General features: G+C 35.3%; 1 pseudogene; it reads left to right on the forward strand.

Annotated features, from left to right (window-relative positions):
* Window positions 1-10,420: 10,420 nt before the first annotated feature.
* Window positions 10,421-16,219, forward strand: LOC138856434 (uncharacterized; annotated as a pseudogene).
* Window positions 16,220-16,681: the final 462 nt, after the last annotated feature.

Genomic DNA, 16,681 nt, shown 5'->3' on the forward strand with positions numbered 1-16,681 from the left:
CAACCATTCCAATAAAACCTTTGCTTCAAATTCTCCAAGGATTTCATGTCTCTCAAGTGCCCTCCTCTTGGACATTTGTACTGCGCGTTAAGAACATCACGAATTTCAACCCTTGGAACAACCACAAGTACTCGGAAGGTTTGCCCATTTTCGCTTTTCCATACTCGATGCAAGCAGCCATACACTAACTTGAAACTGCTCCGTTCTGCCCAATATGATTTTGTGACTGGCCTTCCTGTAGTTATTTCTCCAATCGTTGTACAGTGGTTGAACTCGACTTCATGTAATGACCTTCCAATTCTGGATCTTCTTGCAAAGAGTCATCCGTTTCAAGTTAAATTTTATGCTGATCCTCCACCTGTGATGGTATACACGCTTCCTCCTCTTCCAACTGTAAGGACACTTGTGCTGGTATACAAGCTTCTTGCTCTTCTAACTGTGAGGAACTTTTTACTGGTTCACACGCTTCCTCCTCTTCCAACTGTGAGAACACCTGCCCTGACATACGCAGTTCCAGCTCTTTCGACTGTGAGGACCCTTGTACTGGTACACACGCTTTCTCCTCTTCCGACTGTGAGGATACCTGCGCTGACATGCGCCCGTTCAGTTCTCCGACGGCGAGGACACTTGTGCTGGTATACAAGCTTCTTGCTCTTCATACTGTGAAGATCCTGGTTCACATGCTTCCTCCTCTTCCAATTGTGAGGATTCCTGCGCTGACATATGCACGTCGAGCTCTTTCGGTGCTGACAGCTGTGCTGAAAAACTTTCAAAGAATGATTCCAACGCAGTATAAATAACCTCTACTGAACATTCTGGACCTTTTTGCAAAGAGTCATCCGTTTCAGGTTTAATTTTATCCTGCTCTTCCACCTGTGAGGACCCCTGTGCTGGTATACACGCTTCTTGCTTTTCCAACAGTAAGGACGCTTGTGCTGGTATACAAGCTTCTTGCTCTTCTGACTGTGAGTACCCATTTACTGGTTCACATGCTTCCTCCTCTTCCAACTGCGAGGACACCTGCACTGACATACGCACATCCAGCTCTTTCGACTGTAATGACCCTTGTACTGGTACACACGCTTCCTCCTCTTTCGACTGTGAGGACACCTGCGCTGACATGCGCCCGTTCAGTTCTTCCGACGGCGAGGACACTTGTGCTGGTATACAAGCTTCTTGCTCTTCATACTGTGAAGACCCTGGTTCACACGCTTCCTCCACTTCCAACTGTGAGGATACCTGCGCTGACATATGCACGTCCAGCTCTTTCGATGCTGACAACTGTGCTGAAAAATCCTCAAAGAACGATTCCAACGCAGCACAAATAACCTCTACTGAATATTGAGTCACTTCCTTCTCTTGTTTCTTTGTTGTCTTTTCCTCTAATTCCGATTGAAAGACATATTTCTCAACATTAATGTTCTTTTCTTCCATGGCTCTTCTTAACAGCGACTGTAATTTGGACTTTACTCTCTTTGTTGCCAAGCCACATTTTTGCAGCTCCTTTTTCAGTTGTGGAATCTTCAGATCGTTAAACTTGGCCATTTTCAAACAATTCTCTCTTTGGGAATTTATTTGACAATCCCACTTCTGACACCAATTGTAACGGATTTCCCGATAAATCGTCTACCTGTAACTCACTCTTGAGTTCGATCACTGGATTGTTAAATAAAATTTAATGGCTACACACTTATCTTTATTTCTAATTCCAACAACTTACACTTCTTGCTCGTTATTCGAGCTTACAACTTCTTGCTTATCTCTCAATTGTTCTTATCACGACAACACTCTAACTAAAACTGTCTTTTCTGCACAATCCGGCAGCCCTTATATAGTAAATCTGTAACAAAACATTGCTTCTAGAACATTCTGGAACTAGTTGCTTCTGGCAGTTTATCGTTGATTCGATTTTGTTCTATCATCCGTCTTCCTCACAATATAGATAGAAATTAAACATTTCATATCTTATTTTAGCTATCATAATTCCCTTGAAATATTATTAATATGAAAGTGTGTGTTTGCCAAACATGTTGTGTATAATAATATTGTTTTCAATATGTTCATGTTTCTAATTTGCCATCATGAAGTTGCACTTTTATCGTGCGGGGCGACTGTACTTTAAGGAATAATTGTGATCCTTTACTCCTTTTACTCTGAGGTAACCAAAATCAAAGAAGAATTACTACAAAGTATTTTGTATATAAAGTGAAAACAGTTTCTACCTTCTCAACTCCTGTGGTCTAACTTTACTGCGATATCAATATAAATTGAGGTTATAAGAGGATGTGAACGTTTTCCTTAGATGTTTTCTGTACTCTTGCAACATGTTGCTACAGAATGTAATAGTTTTGTATCACCTAAAACTAATCGAGATAGATATAGAGTTAGAGGCCGTCTGTCCGTCCGTGTAAGCGATAACTTCAATAAAAATTTAGATATATTGAGATTGGTATACTGTTCCTTGGCAAAAAACTAAGAACGAGTTCGTGGATGGGCGAAATGCCCTGCCACGCCCATATAACTCTATTAATCGAAAACGTATAAAATGCTAAAACTACGCACTAAATTAAGATATAATCCTCTAATTTTATACAAGGAATTGCAGAATTAAGGGGTACCTGTGGTATTGTATAAATCTCCTAAACTATTCAAACTATTATAATCAAATTTACTCAAGACAAATCCTTCAAGCACTCCAAACGTATGGGGGCTAAGGGAAAAATTGCAACCCATTTTTGACATACAGACATACTATTAGCAGGAAAGGATTCTCTCCTAATTTCAATTATTATCTCACACATTGACCGATATTTTCGGTAAAAAGTCAGCCTTAGGCGGTGGCGCTTGTATAGTTATGGCCCGATTTTGACAATTTTTAAATCTGAGATCGCATACCTTAAAGGCACTATTCGTGCAAAGTTTTATCCGGATACATTAATTCGTGCTTGATTTGTGTACTGGAAACTAAAAAAATGACATGAACTTTAAAGATGTGGGGATTGGCGTGGTTACTGTAAAATTTCTTTCATTTTCGCACTGTTACAAGGGAATGTCAAAATAATTGTATTTACCAAATTTAGTTAAAATTGGTAGAGCAGGTTCGGAGATATGAGATTTCACCTAAATTTCCTATAAAGCTGTCTTGTGTCATCGCGGATATAAAATTTAATGTCTTTAACGAATTTAGTTATTGATTATTCGCATATTTAGTAGTTTCTAACAAAACCCTTATATAGGGAGTGGGCGGGGTTTTTAAAAGAATTCACCCGTTTTCACAGGGTGGAGTACCGGGTGGCATTAAGAGTTTTTATAAGGAGGCAGATTAGAGGTTGTGGACACGGCGGACCTTCTTAGGGCTCGCGTCTGGTTGCTGGCAGAACCATCCTTCGCAAGTAATATTGAAGAGATAATAAATTATTATAACCCGACACTACCTACACATGACTAGAGGGTAATAAGGCTAGAGAGAATCTAGGAATCTTATTGGCAAGCGCTGATTCTGCTAAATGCGGAGTCCGTCGGTCCTCTTGACGAAATAAAGAGTGTCATAAGCTACGAGTACAAACGTGTGGTCCTCAATATCCTCCCAACAGATGCCAAAGCTGATGGCGCTCAAACTATAGATTCGGTGAATATGTCAGAAAGGGATGGTCAAACTACCTTGAAAAATTATCCCGTCCTATTGGACATAGCAAGTACTGGGGCGGTTCGTCAATCGGCGACTCCGTCTTCAGTCTGGAACCGCTGTTCGGAGAGGTCCGTGGTTGAGACGTCGCAAAGAAGAACCAGCGTAATCATTGTAAAATCAGAGAACGTCAATGAATAGAGGAGCAAATGTTAGCTGTACTAAAATGTTAATTAAGATGAGGGAACATCAACAACGCGCAAGTTCGAAAATAAAACTTCAACCATCCTATCAATTTACGCAACGAAGTACACCACTCTATAAGCAAAATGTATATACATACACATGCACAGATGTTCATTGGTATGCGCATAAACAAAAATTTAAATAATAACAAGTAAGGAAGGGCTAAGTTCGGATGTAACCGAACATTTTATACTCTCGCAAAGTGAAATGGTATACTCGTTTGAGATTTCTTTGTGGATTGACTGATATTTTCGGTAGAAGGTCAACTATAGGCACTGGGGTCCACATATTTAGTACTTAGGGGTTTGAACAGTTTCGGTTCGATTTAAACAATTTTTAGCCACAAGGTGGCATACTTAAATCGCATTATTCACGCAAAGTTTTATCCCGATACAGTCATTGTTGCCTGATTTGCATAGTGGAAAGTCAAAGAATCAGATGGAATTTAAAATGGTGTTACATGGGAAGTAAGCGTAGTTGTAGTCCGATTTCGCCCATTTTCGCAATATGACATAGAAACATGAAAAGAACGTTATGCACCGAATTTGGTTGAAATCGGTTGAGCAGATCTCAAGATATGGGTTTTCACCTAAAAGTGGGCTGTGCCGCGCCCACTGTCTAATTTTGAAGACGATTCCTATAAAGTCATCTTATACCATCTCAGAGATAAAATTTAATGTCTCTGGCGTGTTTAGTGCTTGATTTATCGCGCTTTTAGTAGTTTTTAACAGTACCGTTATATGGGGAGTGGGCGGAGTTGCCACCCGATTTCAACTATTTTCACACCGTCAATAGAAGTGCTAAAAACATTTGCTTCTAGTGAATTTTTCTTATTATAGCATTAGCGGTTTAGGGGATATGCATATTAAACCTATTAGAGGCGGGACCACGCCTACTTTAAAAAAAAAAGTTTTAACTGCAGATGCCCCTCCCTAATGTGATCCTGTGTACCAAATAACAGTCTCGTATCTTATTGCGGAGCTTAGTTATGGCAAGATATTTGTTTTTGATTAATGGCGTTTTGTGGGCGTGGCAGTGGTCCGATTACGCCCATCTGCAATACCAACCGTCTCACGGTACCAAGAAACATGTCTACCAAGTTTCATAAAGATATCTCAATTTTTACTCAAGTTAGAGCTTGCACGGACGGACAGACAGTCACCGGGATTTCAACTCGTCTCTTCATCCTGATCATTTATATATATATAACCCTATATCTAACTCGATTAGTTTTAGGTGGTACAAACAACCGTTAGGTGAACAAAACTATTATACTCTGTAGCAACAGGTTGCGAGCGTATAAAAACGAAAGAAATTGACTTCTGACAGGAAAATATTAATAATGAGGGAAATAATATTAAAATAGAATTCAAATATTATTCGATAAAAAAGGGTTATAAAAATAATTAAATAGTATATTATAATTGTTTTTAAAATAAATTCGATTAATAAAAACTATCTGAAATAATTATGTGGCAGTGCACCCCAATCCCTCCTTGCCTGCGATCGTTCAACTCGCAAAAAGCAAAAAGCGTAGACAAAAGTCATTGCTTGTGCGGGGCAAAAAGAAGCAAGCATCAGCGTACGTGTACTTATAAATGTATGTGTGATTATCACATTTGTGTAAATACGCATAATAAGGAAATATTCAATAAACCTAAACATGAACATATTTTCCTGATATATTTTAATTATATCAGGAAGTAAAATATGCTATTTAAGTAATTGAATTGAGATATGCTAATTAATTCCAATTAATAAAATAAAAAATTAAATAAAATTTCAGTTTCATGAGTTTTAGGATTCGAACGTATAGGTTCGTATTCGGATTGTGCTTAACCCCTTCCCGCCACCTCAAAAGTGGAAACGCGGCCGCTTAGCCACCATTTCATTGTTATCCTTTTCGCATATTGTGTGGTGTATTTTTCTTTTTCGAAGTTATATTTTTCGATGTTCCCTCATCTGGAATTACAAATTAGTACTCCAAAATATTTCATTTAAATTTGGTCCTTCTCTATTCATTGACGTTCTCTGGTAAAATTCAAGACAGATTTGCGTTGTTGTCCAATTCTGATTTTGAATGGTGTCACAAAATCTGATTGGATTTGCGTCTTTTCGAACATATGCAAAACCAATATTCGAATCAGTCTACAAATGTGGGTGTAACTTAGGAAGCGTTTTATACATTTGAAATGCTGAATGAAGTCTACTAAAGTTTACAATGAGTTGAGTGAGAAAAAATACATACATATGTTATACTATGTTCGCACCGACACAAAATTCGTGTTTTCATAGACAAAAGAGGTTTTCACGCGAAAACTTGTGTTTTCATCCATACAAAATCTGTCAAACGAAACCCCAGTTTTCGCTGAAAACCCCTTGAAAACTTACATTCCACTCATTACGATCGGTGCATGCTCTAGTTTAATCGATATTATTAGAAGACATATTTTGCCAGCCCTAAATGTCAGTTGGCAATTTGTTTACACTCCATAATTGGACTAAACGTACCCTACAAGAAACTGCTGATGGGTTCACGAATTCACTCTCATTTGATATGTCAGTACTGTTAATTTACATTTGCATTTTTAAACATTGTATAAGCCTACAAGTAGCAAAACAATCAGCTGTTTTCCTATGTGTGTGAAACAGCCGTGATCAGCTGATCGATTATGCCTTTTTTTGACACAGAGTTTTAAATAAAAGGATGTAGTTTAACAATTTGTTTATGAACATGTATTTGTAATGGAAATAATAATGAAAACTTTCAATAATATTTTCGAAACAAAAGATTATTATATATTTACTGCTTTTCCTCACCACCTCTGAGGTTGCAATATAGGCGCGTTACCGATCTTTTTTGGGTGTTCGGTTCCCCAGGAGGCCTATATTCACCCATATAATATATACACTTCTAAAACAATCTACTTTTCATAACAATTATTTAGGTACATGAATCAGGTTCATGAATATTAATTACATTAACAATATAACATTAACAATATAAGTTGAAATATTCAACTTGATTTGAACAAAAACGAAAATAAATATATAAAAATCAGGTACAATTCAATTGTATTCATGAACAAATATAAGTGAAAACAATCTACTTGTAATAATTTTAGCAAAAACAAAAATATATATAAACAAGTAAGGAAGGGCTAAGTTCGGATGTAACCGAACATTTTATACTCTCGCAAAGTCAAATGGTATACTCGTTTGAGATTTCTTTGTGGATTGGCTGATATTTTCGGTAGAAGGTCAACTATAGGCACTGGGGTCCACATATTTAGTACTTAGGGGTTTGAACAGTTTCGGTTCGATTTAAACAATTTTTAGCCACAAGGTGGCATACTTAAATCGCATTATTCACGCAAAGTTTTATCCCGATACAGTCATTGTTGCCTGATTTGCATAGTGGAAAGTCAAAGAATCAGATGGAATTTAAAATGGTGTTATATGGGAAGTAGGCGTAGTTGAAGTCCGATTTTGCCCATTTTCGCACTTTGACATAGAAGCATAAAAAGAACGTTATGCACCGAATTTGGTTGAAATCGGTTAAGCAGATCTCAAGATATGGATTTTCACCTAAAAGTGGGCTGTGCCACGCCCACTGTCTAATTTTGAATGCGGTTCCCAAAAAATCATCTCATACCATCCCAGAGATAAAATTTAATATCTTTGGCGTGTTTAGTGATTGATTTATCGCGCTTTTAGTAGTTTTTAACAGTACCGTTATATGGGGAGTGGGCGGAGTTGCCACCCGATTTCAACTATTTTCACACCGTCAATAGAAGTGCTAAAAACATTTGCTTCTAGTGAATTTTGTTATCATAGCAGTAGCGGTTTAGGAGATATGCACATTAAACCTATTAGAGGCGGGACCACGCCCATTTTTTAAAATAAAACATCTAACTGCAGATCCCCCTCCCTAATGTGATCCTGTGTACCAAATAACAGTCTTGTATCTTATTGCGGAGCTTAGTTATGGCAAGTTATTTGTTTTTTATTAATTGCGTTTTGTGGGCGTGGCAGTGGTCCGATTACGCCCATCTGCAATACCAACCGTCTCACGGTACCAGGAAACATGTCTACCAAGTTTCATAAAGATATCTCAATTTTTACTCAAGTTAGAGCTTGCACGGCGGACGGACGGACGGACGGACAGACAGTCACCCGGATTTCAACTCGTCTCTTCATCCTGATCATTTATATATACATATATAACCCTATATCTAACTCGTTTAGTTTTAGGTGATACAAACAACCGTTAGGTGAACAAAACTATTATACTCTGTAGCAACAGGTTGCGAGAGTATAAAAATTAGGTACAATTCAGTAACAATAACAATAATCAAAACAAACTACTAAGTAATAAATAATATTTACAAAATATTCTAAATCACCCACAGCGAAATACTAAATAAAAAAAACTCTATCAAAGGAATAGTGGTGGAGAGAAGGGTCCTATACTTGGTACATGAAAATACTTAGAAAACAAAAAAGTATGTAATAAGCGTACAAACCTAATCACAAAAATTCTCATTTCAAAATCATAGATCCAGGTAACTATGGTGGTTAATGCGGTCTTCGGATAAACATTTTGACAAATATAAAAGAATTCAGACTGACAGACATATATGTAAATTCCGACACATGTAGGCAGACAAACGGACGTGATTATTTATGTGTAACACACAAGAACTTAATGTTTTTGAAATCACTTTGTTTCACTTTTTTGTTAAAAGCATTTACTAAGAAATATGTTCTAATTCTAATGAATAGACATTTTATAGTATCGGAATTACAATTTTCACAACAATAGTATGGTTCTACGTCCACCATTTTTTCAAATAATAATTGGGAAAAGCCGATTCTGTGACAAGTTGAATCAAAATGTTGTGTATAAATATCTTCGATTTTTGACAGAAAATCTATAAGCTCAGAGGGTGGTTTTACTATATGGCAATTACTATATTGCTTTTCTAAAGTGAAGAAAAATTCTTCTTCAGTAATACCACCATCAAATATTGGCAAAGGCATTAAACAATTATGTTGTTTAAAATATTTATAATACAAGTATCCGCAAAAATATACAAAAGCATTTTTATGCAGAAAGCTGCTTTCGTCTACATCCACATTTACCTCGATTTGTATATTTTGAAATGAGGTAGAATTGGTAGGTCTTGGTAAACCTTGAAATGTTTGCCAAGAGGTGTTTTGAACCAAAGCGTCGTTACAGGCGCTTTGGAGGGAGCTATTACAAAATGACTCACACTGGTCAACTGGCAAGAGTTCGCAATTCCCTTTGTCTACACATCGAATATATCCTATGCCCCAGGCTTGTCTGAAAAGATATGAGAAACGCTGCGGAGTTATTCTCACATCAAATCCCCCCCCCCTCTACGTATATGTCCGAAAAAATTCTCTAGTCTGTCCTGAGTCAGTTTTCTAGTCATTAAATGCGTGAATCCCTTATGTGACCAGAAGCGCCACAAACGTCTTAAGCTACTTATATTAAGAAGCCAACCTTTTATAAAGCTAAAAGTATTTGTTGTTTCGCGACCGAAAGAATCGTACACTTTTATAGAGTTGAGAAACTCATCGGCTTCTTCAAGAAATTTTAATTGGTCCGCAGTTGCCGAAAAGGGTTCTTTAAAATTCCCTACTGCTCCAAAGACATTACTATCAAAAATATTGAATAATTTATCAAAAAAGAGGACGAACTCGGCTGTATTAATAAAAGATGGAGACTTAGAACTATTCAGTTTCCCGGAGCTATAAAGCGCGAACATAGCACTTGCAACAGAATGACTAAAAACTTGAGAAGCTAATTGCACGCTCATTTTTTGAAAGGGTTTAGGGGCAATGTGTGCCAAGGTCAACTTATGGGTGCAACTAATGTCGTTTGGGGTACCATTTTCATATACATGAACGATATCAGACCATTCCACTGGACGCCCATTAACAACGACTTTATTCTTTTTATTTTCTAAGCAGTTTCGTGAACTTTTTAAGAGATGAGGAGAATCAAAGAAGTAAATGACTTCAGAGTCATTCACTTCGAAATAGGGCCTATCTTTACATACTCCTACTAACCTAGCAAAATTTACAAAATTTGACCCTTGGTCACTAACGATTTGGCAGGGACACAATCCAATACCCTGGAGTTGACCTATGGCTTCGAATATATATTTTTTCATTATATCTCCTTTGCAAGCTTTGTGCACAAAAAAATATGCTAAAGGGTGGGTCCAAGTTTCTCCACCAATACCTTGGACGAAAAGTGTTAAAACACTAGAAGCTACTCGAGAGGTACGATTTTCATCACCGTAATCCTCCAACCCAATAATCCAGTCCCTATTTCTCTCATATTGAAAATGAATTTTCAGAGACATTTCGTCACAGCATATCGAAACATATCTCTGTGCGTCTGTGAAACCACGGCTTCTCAACTCCAGGGCTTTAATACTGCTAAAATTGCAGCCAGGGTTACGTGGCCAACCCTGAACAAATTGTTCGAGGGTAACTTGCGATGGCCAATTAAAAATGGGCTGTAAATAGCTATACGTAATAGGTGATAAAAATTTAACAGCCAGAGCTAATGTTTTCAATTCCCTATCATACCTAAAACCCTTAGAATTACGGGGTGAATTTTTTAGACAATTTCTCACACATATCGCAAGATGTGGAGGAAGTTTGTCGCAAAGCTCTGTTATTTGTCTATTTTCTTCCTGCCCAACTATAGACACATTTTTTTTACACTCTAAAATTTCTATTTTACTTTCTAAAGCTCTCACCTTATTGCGTAAAAATTCTATTTCCTGCGATTTTTCGTCTAGCTCCTGCCGATACATTCTTTTCCTAGGTGTCCCTTCTGTCAAATATCGCTCTGTTTGCGTTTGCCTACTATGAGCCCATGTTTTAGCTATTTGAGAGTTACCTAAAGAGGAAGAACATGCGTGATCTTCATTATATAGAGGTTGAAGGGATTTACCCAAGGTCTCAACCTCTAACATATTAGTGTTTGAAGTCGAGACAGTTCTAACTGGGGAAGAGCTAAGATGAATCGGCTTTAAACTTTCACTACCTAATTTAATGTATTGTCCGTTTTGGTCAATTATACTACCTACTTGTCTACAACAACCTATTGCCCTGTCTATTTTCACTGCAGGTGATAATACTCTTAAATTTATATCTGGTACAGCCAATTTGGATAGAAGCCGTCCCTTCCTCATCTTTAAGGAGAAATGTCTTTGGCACGCAAACAAATATTTTGCCGTTGGATTCATTACGTCCAACAGCTTGATCCATTCGCGGCGCCTATTTGAAATTAAACAAAAAAAAACGTACATTAACGAAACCGACAAAGAATTTTCACTCACAAAAACGTAAATATGTAAGTTAACGAAACTAAACTAAAACAAAATATTAATATCTTTAGAACTAATAACCAATACAAACTGAAGGTGAACGTTTTCCGCGTAATTTTTTGTCAGTTTTATTATTTAACATTATTGCAACTACCTAAAATACAAGTATAACACACAGTATAGCACACTTTGCATTAAACTACTCATTTTATTTCACTATAAACAAATACTTCAAAATTAATGTTATAAAATTTAACACGATTTTAAAACTTTTTTTGTTTTTTATAAAATAACGGTTTAGGACGACCCTATTCACTTTTTATTTGCACTATTTAATATAACTATTTATTAAACCTATTTATATACTATAATATTATAGACTTATATTTACTTATTTTTATGTATAAAACTCACCTGGACACTTCCCCTTCTGATGGGAAGGGATACAGCGGTACCTCCAAATCGCAACCAGCAACACACTTTCTTCTAGGCATCCTTAAAATCATTACACAAATATTAACAAATCTAATATATTAATGTTGTTATACTTACTCCGGCTGTCTCCTTGAATAACTAAAAACACTAAACTGCAATATTTAAAAACTTAATTGAAAACTTAATTTATTATGAGTGAAACTTAATTTATTTCAAAGCTTCTTATGCTTAAAACAATGTCCGTTGAAATGATTTTTGACATCACACAGTTGCACGAAATTCATAGAATTTACAAACCGTTACACAATAATATATTTGATAAAATTGGAAACATTTAATAATATTTCAATACAATAAATATTAATTTAAATAATAATATGTAAATTTAATCTTTAGGAATTAAAACAACCAAAAAATATTTGAATATGGAATAAAAACATTCTTAAAGTTATAAATTTTAGAACATAACACGGCAACACACTATAGCAGATTTCTGTCATTTGGACGTTTTAGTAGTAGAATATTGTTTGGCAACCCGTACAAAGTGTGACTTTAGTAGCAGAATATTGGTTGGCAACCCGTACCAAGTGTGATTTTAGTAGTAGAGTTTTCGAGGCAACCCGTACCAAGTGGGATATTTTTGCAGTGTATTAGTGAAAATCTTAGGATTTGTTACTTGTAGATTTATACAATGTTTTTAAATTCAGAACCATCCACTGATTGGAGAAAGACGTTCGCAGAGCTATTGAGAGGAGGAGATGGCATCAAGTGAAAATTTATTTTTATATTTTCATATTTTATTATATTTTTTGTTGCATTTCTTTTTTTTTTTAAATTATTATTGTAACTGATTTTGATTAAAAGTTTAAAATTTATTAAAGAAATAAAAATTATATTATCTACTGCGCAAAAGAATTTTTTACTTCTGATAGCGTTTCAGTCATAAGTTACTACAATTTTCAGCTATGACGGATTTATGGTCAGCAATGACTCAGAAAAAGACATGAGAGTGGGCAGTATAGATACATAGTGAATCAATTCCGAATACCCATGTGATAAAGAGAGATGCAAACTCACACACATACGTTTGTTTACATCAGTTTTTGCACAAGGCTCTTAAGAAAATGATAGAAACAAAATTTTTTCAGCTATGACTGTCATATTACCCATCAGCTGACCGTCACTGTTCTTGTAGGGTACATAACAAATGTAAACAAATAGATGTGTGAACTGTCAATGAAAACTCATCGAAAACACACAATGTCGGTCAGAACGACTTTGGTTCCACAATCAACAAATTGTGTTTTCAAGAGGATTTCAATTCGGTGCGAACATAGTATAACGGTTTAGGACGCTATTCATTTATTTTATTTGCACTATTTAATATAGCTATCGATGGTTTCGTGGAAAAGGAAGACGGCAATAGGGAATTAGATTTTGGCGACAAATGCTGCTTTTTCATGTCGAAAGTAAAAAGGAGGGCTATCCGCAGTAGATTTAGAAGTTATTTGGAAGAAAAACATTGAAGTCGTGGAAATGATAGGACTCAATGTAAAAGCGATCATTTGTGATCAGGGTTCGGTGAATGTTCTATTATATGGAAATTTAAATGTTACAAAATTCAGACCATATTTTATAATAAATGGCAAACAAGTTCATTTTCTATATGACTATTGCCATTTGATTAAGTCGGTTGGGAACAATTTTTTAAAGCACGACTTAAAAACCATCGATGATATAAATCATAAAATAATAAAGGCTCAAACTGCGAAGACGATGACGACCTAAATCTTGATTGGTATATCAGCTAGGAAGATCATAACTCCTTCGATGATTCCGAGCAACATACCGTTAATGTAGTTGACATTCCCGATGAGCACTTTGCAGAAACCGAAGAAAATACTGCGGAATTTCAAGTACAGCGGTATTACACTGGATACTCTATATACCAAAAACTTCTCTCCAAGTCCAGATGCGTTAACTGTGCAAAAGAGCTGTTAAAGACTCAAGGAGATTTAAATAAGCAATCCGAGTCTTTAATACGCTCTAAAAACTACAAAGAGTGCACCGATCTGTGACTTATCAATCCGACTGACAGAGCCTTTGAAATTTGTCGGATGTAGATGAAGAGGTATAAAGAGCTATTCCGAAAATATGCGCGTTCCGAAGCTGGCGAATGCTTGGAGCACCGACAACAACTGTTGAAGTCCTTAGTAACAGTGTTGTTGTATAAAAATGCGAAATAGCTGGCTGAAAAAAAGCAGCAAGAAAATGTGCAACGCCTAAAAAACCGTAAATTAAAAAAATTAAATAAATAAGAAATAGGGATTATGGTGCACTTATTTTAAATTAAAATTCTCTTAAGTGAAGACAATAGGTAAAAGGTGTATTTTTTTGTGTAAGTGATCAATAATATATGTACATAAGTACATACATATTTAATACAAATTTATTAATATTTTATTAATTTTTCTTCCACATTTAGATGTTCTTCTATTTTCAGCTCTTCTTAATTTTTTTTCTGGTGTAAATAAGTTTAGTTTAGAAGGTTTAAGTAGGTTTGTATGTAGTTATAGATGCATTTCAAATATATATATGTACCTAAGTATATATGTAGATCTACTTATATTAAACCAACAATGTATATAAGGTATTTAATTGGATAAGGATTAATGCTGTATTGGTTAAAATCGCTTCGAAAATTTGCCAATATTTGCCTTAAACAGTAAATGACAAACAAATATTATTATGGAATATCCCGAAGAGAGTACATATACCATCGCGGAGTTTTCTGTAGACCTTTTCAATGTGTGCAATACTTAGTACATAATTTTGATAAATCTCGTAGGGTTCAGCCTGCGTTTGCAATGTAAGCTGAAAAAATGTTATTATCACATTAGAAACCTTTACCATAACAGTATTTTCCGACTACTTAATGGATGTTATAATACCGATAAATCTTCCTCTTCAATCACTCTATTAAAAAACCCGCATCAAAATCCGTTGCATAGTTTTAAAGGTTTAAGCATGCATAGGGATATAGGGACAAAGAAATTGACTTTCTTTAATTCTATGAATTGATGCCGAAAATACGAAAATGCGCAGTGGGGCGGGCAGCGTATTTTTAACTTTCCTTGTATGGAAAAGGATAGACAGGGTGGCCCAAAAGTTTAAAATGTTAATGGTCGATTTTTTAAATTTAGATTTTGAAATTATTAATATTGTAAGGGTATGGTATCCACTAATCTAGAAAATATTCTATTAATGCATGATATTATTAAATTTTTAAACGTTTTTATTTAATTGTATTAAAATATTCATTGCATTACTTAGTGTAGGATTATTAAAAAAACATTTTATATATTAATTGTAAACGTTTTACTAGAATAGTAGAAATTATTTGCTGCAATCAAATTATTATCCGTTTAATTAGAAAAGTTTAGAACTATGGTTGTAAGACTTAGGACTTTTTTATTTATATTTTGCACTTCTCCATTCCCGGAAGTTGGAAAGGAAACTAAAAAAAAAATTCCGACTCCGGACATACATTTGTCAAATGTGTCCGAACCCAGTTTCGAAGAGGTTTTTAGTCCCAATCCATTAATCGAATTGCGTAAAGAAGATTTTTTTACCAGTTGATACGGCAATCGCCCGATATCTCCAACAACTTAATGTGGGAAAAGAAGCCCAGGAATAAATAGGGTGATAGAATGTATTGTAGAGATATAGGAATCCAAACAAATTTTAATTTAATCAGATGCCCTTAGGGAACAGAAATTGGTGGAGGAAAATTTTGAGTTAAAAATAAACTAGAAAAAAAGGAAAGGGAAATTAGTTACCTCAAATATCAATTAGAAGATTTAGCTAGGAAATTTTAAAGATTACAAAATGAGTTAAAGGAGAAAGAGGAAGGTTTTGATGTAATAGGTCACTTTTTTAATGATTTTCCTCCACAGATAAGCGCCATTGTGCAAAATACAATATTAAAAATTTTAACCGAAACCCTAAAGGTTGTGGATACGACAATTATTTTAAGTCATTCCTTAGGTTTCTGGATGAAAGAACTCTGAACGAGTTTGTTTCGGATTGGCCCCGTGATCCAGGATGTATTGGTAGCAGCATTAGATGTTTAGAGTTAAGAAGCTTAAGAGTCATATGCAATATTTACCTAAATTTCACAAAATTGTAGGAGTTGAGGATTGTGGCGATGAAAATCGCACAAATAGAATAGGTAATAGTGCAATGACTCTGATGGTCCAAGATATTGGTGGAGCACCGTGGTCTCACCCCCTATCATATTTTATTGTCCATGGTTCCTGTAAAGGGGATGTACCCACGAAATATATTTTTGAGGCCATTACCCAGTTACAAAACATTGGTCTTAATCCATGCCATTTTGTTCGTGACCAGGGATCTAATTTTTTCAATCTAGCTATAGTCTTGGGTGTTTCAGAAGACATCCATACTTGAAGTAAATGGTAAAGATGTATTTATTTATAATTCTAAAAATAAAGTAAGTAAGTCTCGTCCGATAATTTAGTCCGATATAGTGCACTTGTATAAAAAAAAAAATCACAAAATTCTATTCGCTGTGCACCGAAACTTTCAGTTGCACATATTTCTCCTAATTATTTTCAAAAAATGAATGTCAAGCTTGCAGGAAAAGTCTTCAGTGACATAGTCGCTTCCGGAATGTTATGCATTTATAGTTCCGGTAGTTTAACTTGTCTTTCGCCTAGTTTTTGCAAAACGGCGGAATATGTTTTACTTATTAATAAATTGCTTGACACTTTTAATAGTAGCAATTTTGAAGCTATTTTGTCGAGAAGCAATACACAGCAAAGGTGGGAACACTAATTATTAAATTTACTTTTAAGCTAAATTTTTTTGAATTCTCTGCTATTTTATATTTTTATTTGACGATCTTTGTTTTAGACTCTTTATTTTGAAGCTAAAAAAAAATATATTCGATTTTTGGAAAAATATATATTTATAAGTATAT

Source organism: Bactrocera oleae, chromosome 3 (genome assembly GCF_042242935.1).
Source record: "Bactrocera oleae isolate idBacOlea1 chromosome 3, idBacOlea1, whole genome shotgun sequence".
Lineage (NCBI taxonomy): Eukaryota > Metazoa > Arthropoda > Insecta > Diptera > Tephritidae > Bactrocera > Bactrocera oleae.